The sequence below is a fragment of the Mesoplodon mirus genome (genome assembly GCF_964341445.2).
Source record: "Mesoplodon mirus genome assembly, chromosome: 5".
Taxonomy (NCBI): Eukaryota; Metazoa; Chordata; class Mammalia; order Artiodactyla; family Ziphiidae; genus Mesoplodon; species Mesoplodon mirus.
In genome coordinates, this window is record NC_138980.1 from 34574429 (window position 1) to 34581069 (window position 6641).

General features: G+C 54.1%; 1 protein-coding gene across 3 annotated transcripts in view; it reads right to left on the reverse strand.

The window, feature by feature from the left end:
- The window catches only part of FZR1 (fizzy and cell division cycle 20 related 1), a 28041-nt gene extending 21665 nt beyond the window's left edge, over positions 1–6376 (reverse strand). The window contains exon 1 of one of the 3 annotated variants that reach the window (XM_082621334.1): positions 6191–6376. The gene's annotated coding sequence lies outside the window, so the exon portion shown is untranslated. Of the gene's footprint in view, positions 1–117; positions 307–6190 lie in introns of those variants that run through there. The other 2 variants (XM_082621333.1, XM_082621335.1) reach the window with 2 other exon arrangements.
- Positions 6377–6641: the final 265 nt, after the last annotated feature.

The following is a 6641-nucleotide window of genomic DNA, read 5'->3' on the forward strand; positions in this document are numbered from 1 at the left end:
GCCGGGTCGCCGGCTCAGTTTCGGGGGCCGGGCAGGACCGCGCCTCTGCCAGGCCCACCCGACTCGGGGGTCGTGCTCGGGTCCAGGGGGCGGGTCCCCAGACCTCGGCCGCCTCACCTGGCTCGCTCCCGTCGCCGCTGGTTCCGCCGGCCCCGCCTCTCCCGGCGCCGCGCCGCGCCCGCCTCCGCTGAGCGCAGCTACGCCGCGTCCGGCCGCGGCCGCCGCTGACGGGATCCCGGGCTCCCCGCTCCTTAATATGGCGTCGGTCGCGGCTCCGCGCCCTCCGGCACCCTCCTCCGGGCGCGCTCCCGCAGCCGGCCCCGCCCCGCGCTGCGTGCCGCCGCCCCGCCCCCGCGCGCCGGGGCCTCGGGTCCGCGTCCCGCCCCGCCCACCCCGCGCAGCTGTGCCTGCTCGCCGCGGGCATCTCGGGAGGACGTGACGTAGCCCGCGATTCGAATCAATACAGTAAGCGTGGCGCCACGGGTTGCCCAGGGCAACCGCGCGGGAACAGGATCCGCGGCCCGCGAAGGCGGCTACGTGGGAATCCGGGGGAGTGGCTCCTCTCAGTTTAGAGCGTTGTTCTTAGCAGGGGACGGTCGCAGAAACAGGTACCCCTGGGCAGACCCACACCGCAGTGACGGTGTCACACCGCGTGATAAGCGCAGGTGAGACCCACAACAGGTGCACGTGAGGGTCGTGCAAACCCCACTGCCTACTGAAACACATTCACTCATTCAACGGGTTGGACAAGAATTTCCAGACACAAGGCAGAATGTAAAAAAGATAGAATTTATTAAAGGGAAGGGTCGCTGCCAGAACAGCGGGCTTTCTGATAGGGAGAGCTGACCCCGACCATGGGTTTTTTTTTTTTTTTTTGCGGTACGCGAGCCCCTTACTGTTGTGGCCTCTCCCGTTGCGGAGCACAGGCTCCGGACGCGCAGGCTCAGCGGCCATGGCTCACGGGCCCAGTCGCTCCGCGGAATGTGGGATCTTCCCGGACCGGGGCACGAACCCGTGTCCCCTGCATCGGCAGGCGGACTCTCAACCACTGCGCCACCAGGGAAGACCACTTGTCTGTTTTTATAGCCAGGGAACAAAGGAACTTGCGAGTCATCTGCTGATTGGGTAGGGTATGCTTACTTCCAGTGTGCAGAGTGGGGGAAGAACAGGACAAATACACTTCCTTACATGGGACGGGAAAGGAGCAGGGCAGTATGCCTAGGAGGGCTAAAAGATGTAATGAGGGACAGTGATGAGTCCCGTAACTCTCTGTTCCGGCGATGTTGGCCCTCTGAGTTTATCTTGTTCTTTGTCCTTGGAGCACCACATTTCTCCCTCTTTAAATAAGCAAATAAAACAGCAATCCTCCTTTAACATTGCACCGGTCCCACCTCGGTTAGCTGTAAGTCTAAAGCTCTCATATTCTGTACAACCACTCCTGCTGGAGAATTTATTTGTTCTTGTAGAGTGTTAATTTGCGCTGCTAGGTTGACAATCTGTTGTGTGAGTTCGAGAGAGCCGTCCGGCAGTGAAAATAGAGCTTAAAAGTCCAGCTGAGCCTGTTCCTATCCCAATGATGATCCCTAGGACTGGTATTACAGTGAGGGCTGCCTGCTTTTATGTGATCGAGTACGGTCACTGATAAGGGTAAGGTCAGGAATAATATATGCAAGGGTACAGGTCCCCATTCAGTTGGCTGGAAGGCATAAATAAGCATTGGATCAGCAAAGGAAACAGGTGACTTGTAGGGTCTAAGCAGATGTCTAAAGTGATGTTGAAGTAGGGTTTTCCTAAATGAGTACGGGAATGTTCTATGCCCCCATAGGTGGTAGCTAAAGTCATTCCAGCTAAAGGGGAGAGGCAAACAATCTTTGAGGAACGGGAAAAAAGTTATAAGCCCAGTTAAAAGAAGGAATAGTAGGGTTCCACCCTATGTCATAGTACTCGGGTGTCTTGAGTTTTCTGTAGTCTTCTTGCTTAATATTAGAGGGTTGGAAACAAAAATTGTGGTTCTGATAGGGACAACTTGGGGATGGGCTGGGGCAGATGGAGGTCCCAAAATAGCTAGCCTGTGTCCAATCGGTGGTAACATTGGGAGGTTTGGGGAAGTAATGCTGTAGAAAGGGGAATCAAAATAGTTAAGTATGGGGATAGTTTGTTTTGTCGTTAGTTACGAGGGAAACCCATGTTTGGGTAGGGGAAAGGGTGAACGTATGATTACAGGCCTGGGAAATATTGAGGAATTTACCTACAGGGGGCCCTGGTTGAGAGAGAGAGAGGATACACATAGAGGAGCCGGTTGTGCCATAGAGACTGAGGAGAATATGGGCCTTTGAAGGTTATAGTGAGGCCTCTGATGTATGTGGTTGAGAAGTATATGGTCCACTGTAGGTTTTACTCTAGAATTGACGGCCCATCCTGGTCTATCAAAATATGAGGGGGCTAAATAGGATTCAAGTTGGTTCATCTGGTGGAATGGGAATTGCCTTTAGGCCATACTGATGGGAGACAGTGGTAAACAGCCAACAGTTTCTGTATGACCCTGGTGAAGACTGGTTGAGGAGTTTGAGGGCTTCCTGAACTGGCGGTAAATATGGGTGACGACTGTATGTATACACAGGAATGGAAAAAGGGAGAAGAATCAGAACGGTTTTTAGGAGGCTATGTTTAAGTACTGATAAAGTTGGTCCGGGGTATAATCTTGAAAGTCTCCTTGGAGGGTTTTGTCCCATGCTAACTGATATATGTATTGTCGTTGTTGGGTTGGGGTTAGATTCAATAGATGGGGGTTTTGGAGGTTTATATCTTGTAATAAGGAGGAATAAAAGCAGAGTGCTGAGGCAGAAATCCAAGGCCAATCGGAGGGAGACGACTGAAAGGTTCTACTGAGATGACTCAGTGCACATTTAAATTAGGAGCGGATGGTGTGCGTGGAATTAGAGTTATACCACCTTTAGGGTATTTGAGTTAAGACAAAAATACCAAGAGGCAGTTCCACAGGAGTAGAACAGAATAACCCATGGGAGGGAAAAAGCCTAGAAAAAGAAAAGGAGGGTGACAAGATTAAAAAATCAGGCTATCGAGGCTTGAGGGCTGGGGGGGCATCACTTGTCTTTTGTAGAGGAAGTGGAGGCTGTCCAAAGGCTCGCGACTATAGGAGGCATCTGGTGAATCACTGGTGGATTGAGGATTCTTGTCCTCTGGAGGAGGGGCTGACTTTCGTCATGACATATGGATCCAAGGAGTAAAGCCTTGTATTTTGGCAGCTGTTGGGGTGGTCAGCAGGGCTTGGTATGGTCCTGTCCACACTGCTTCCAGTGGTCTCCGTTCCTGTGGGTCTTAACATATACCCAGTCGCCTGCATATAAGTGGGGAGCGGATTCTGAGAAATTAGGATCTGGCTTAGGACTATTTTGGTCCTGGTATTCCCAGATATTCTTAAGAGTCAATCCTAACGTTGGGAGATACTGTACTAAATCGTGGGTCTCTGGATCGCCCAGCAGGTCTGTGCTTAAGAATGATCTTCCACAGATTTCCTAAGGACTTATATGAGGCCTGGCCTTTGGACTAATCTGGACTCTTAAGAGAGCAATAGCAAGAAGGGTGACCCATGTGTGGTGTGTCTCTATTGCTAACTCAGGTATTTCCTGAGGGCTTGGTTGGCTCTTTCTACCTTGCCTGATGCCTGAGAGCGCCAAATGAAGATAACAACTGATTTGGAGGGCTTCGCTGATGCCTTGGGTCAGACCTGAAATAAACGCAGGGCCATTATCCGACTGTAATGAGCGTGGCATCCCAAACCGAGGTACGATACGTTCCACGAGGGTAGTGGTAACCTTGGATGCTCTCAGTCTTAGTAGGGAAGGCCTCTACCCCTCCCATGAAGGTATCTACCATGACTAGGAGATACCTGAAGGCTTTACAAGGGGGCATGCAGGTGAAATACATCTGCCGATCTTCTCCTGGTTGGTTCCCCTGCCTTTGGATTGGATGGAACAGTGGTGGGGGTGTTTATAGCCCCTTCCTGGTTGGCCCGGTGACAGACCGGACAGGCCTGGGATATAGATTGGAGGGTTGAGAGGATTCCTTTTCCTGTGAATACTGTCCCCACCAGTCTGAAGAGGGATTTGGCTCCTAAATGGGTACTACTAAAGGCGGTTCAGAATCTTCCATTGGGAGGCTTCTAGTAAAAGTTTGGTGTCTGGGCTCTGTAGCCACCCTTCAGGGGTTAGAGTGAACCCACGGTTTTGTCCCTCTAAGTTCTGATGGTGAGTACTATTGTGGTGAAGGGTCCAAACTTCTTATCAGGGGAGCCTGTAGGACGTGTTGGGGGGCCCTCTGGCTTCCCTATCTGCTCTATTATTTCCTTTGGTTATGTCCAACAGGTCCTTCTGGTGTGCCCTGCAGTGGATGATAACTAATTCCTTAGGGGATTTTATGGCCTCTAATAGGTCCAGGATTTCTGGTCCATGTTTGAGTGGGGTGTTATGTGTAGTCAGTAGGCCCCTTCCTTCCAAATGGCCGCATGAGCATGGACTGCATGGAAAGCATATGCCGAGTCTGTGTACATGTTAACTCGCAGTCCTCTTCCCAGTTGGAGCGCTCTAGTTAGCGCTATAAGCTCTGCTTTCCGGGCACAGGTAGTTGCCCCATGGAGTGGGCCTGACTCTACCACCTCTGTTAAACTGACAATTGCATATCCCGAAACCTTTCAACCTTCTCAAATGAAACTACTGCTGTCTGTAAACCATTCTGCATCTGGGTTGGGTAAAGGGGTGTCCTGTAGATCTGGCCTAGCACTGTAGGCATGATCAACAACTTCTAAACAGGAATGTAGTAGAGGGGTGTTGGGATTTGGGCTGGGCAAGAGAGTGGCATGGTTTAGAGTGGTACAAGGCTTGACTGATATTTCTGACCCCTCTAAGAATAAAGCTTCATTTTTTTTTTTTTTTTTTAATTTTTCGCTGTGTTGGGTCTTCATTGCTGCACGCAGGCTTTCTCTAGTTGTGGTGAGCAGCGGCGACTCTTCGTTGTGGTGCGCGGGCTTCTCATTGAGGTGGCTTCTCTTGTTGTGGAGCATGGGCTCTAGGCGTGCAGGCTTCAGTAACTGTGGCGTGCGGGCTTCACAGCTGTGGCTCGTGGGCTCTAGAGCGCAGGCTCAGTAGTTGTAGCGCACGGGCTTAGTTGCTCCATGGCATGTGGGATCTTCCCAGACCAGGGCTCGAACCCGTGTCCCCTGCAATGCCAGGCGGATCCTTAATCACTGCGCCACCAGGGACGCCCCAGCTTGACATTTTTGGATTCTACTATCTGAAATTCAACAGAATGCCTTGGAATTAAGGACATCCATGACCTGGTGCGGCGTGTCAACAGTAAGCGGTTGTCCTGTTGTCAGTTTGGAGGCTTCTTCTGTTAGTAGTGCCGCAGCAGCTAATGCCCTTAGACAGGGAGACGATCCCTGAAATGTCAAGTCTAGGGTTTTAGATAGGTAGGCCACTGGGCATTAAGATGGCCCCAAGGATTGTGTCAACACTCCCAGAGCTACCGCCATTTTCTCATGAACAAGAGAGAGAGAGAAGAGTTTTGTTAAGTCTGGTAAGCCTAAGGCCGGGGCGTGACTAGAGCCTTCTTTATTTGTTTAAAGGCTGCCTCCATTTCAGGGATCCATTCAAGAGTGAGATCTTCTGGTCCTTTGAGAGCCTCATAAAGAGGCTTAACTAACAGGCCATAAGTAGGGATACAAATTCGGCAGAAACCTGCCAACCTAAAAAGGTTCTAAGCTGTTGTTTAGTAGCTGCCATGGCCAATTAGGGCGTGGGCCTGTCGTTCTTGGGGGACGGAGTGGGGAGTCCCCCGGCTTGGGGCGGGGAGCGGTCAGAGCTCACTCAACCTGCTAAATACAAAAGGATAGGGACGCTGACCGCGCGGGGAGGTGGCGGCCTGCAGGTGGCTCGGCTTGCGGAAGTCACGCGGGGCCTGCTCTAGGGGGAGGCTCGGACGTGGTGGTTAGGACGGGAGATGGGATGCTGAGGTCACCCGGGCGTAGCTCGGCTTGCGGGGCGGCGCGCCGGCGTCCGGCCGGCTCCCGAGGGGTGGGGGGGCCCTGAGCTTGGGGGCGGCGGGCCGGGCCGCCGGCTCGGGGGTTGCGCTCGGGTCCAAGGGGCGCGTCCCCAGACCTCGGCCGCCTCACCTGGCTCGCTCCCGTCGCCCGCTGCTTCCGCCGGCCCCGCCTCTCCTGGCGCCGCGCCGCGCCCGCCTCCGCTGAGAGAAGCTACGCCGCGTCCCGCCGCGGTCGCCGCTGACCGTATCCCGGACTCCGCGCTCCTTAATATGGCGCCGGTCGCGAATCCGCGCCGTCCGGTGCCCTCCGGCGGGCGCGCTCCCGTGGCCGGCCACGCCCCCGCGCCGGCGCGCTGCGTGCCCCGGCCCCCTCCCCGCTCCGTGCGGCTGCGCCTGCGCGCCTCAGGCGTCGCAGGATGACGTGACGTAGCCCGAGATTCGAATCAATACAGGAAGCGTGGCGCCATGGGTTGCCCAGGGTAACCGCGCGGGAACAGGATCCGCGGCCCTCGGAGGCGGCTACGTGGGAATCTGGGGGGCGTGGCTCCTCTCAGTTTAGGGTGTCGTTCTTAGTAGGGGAC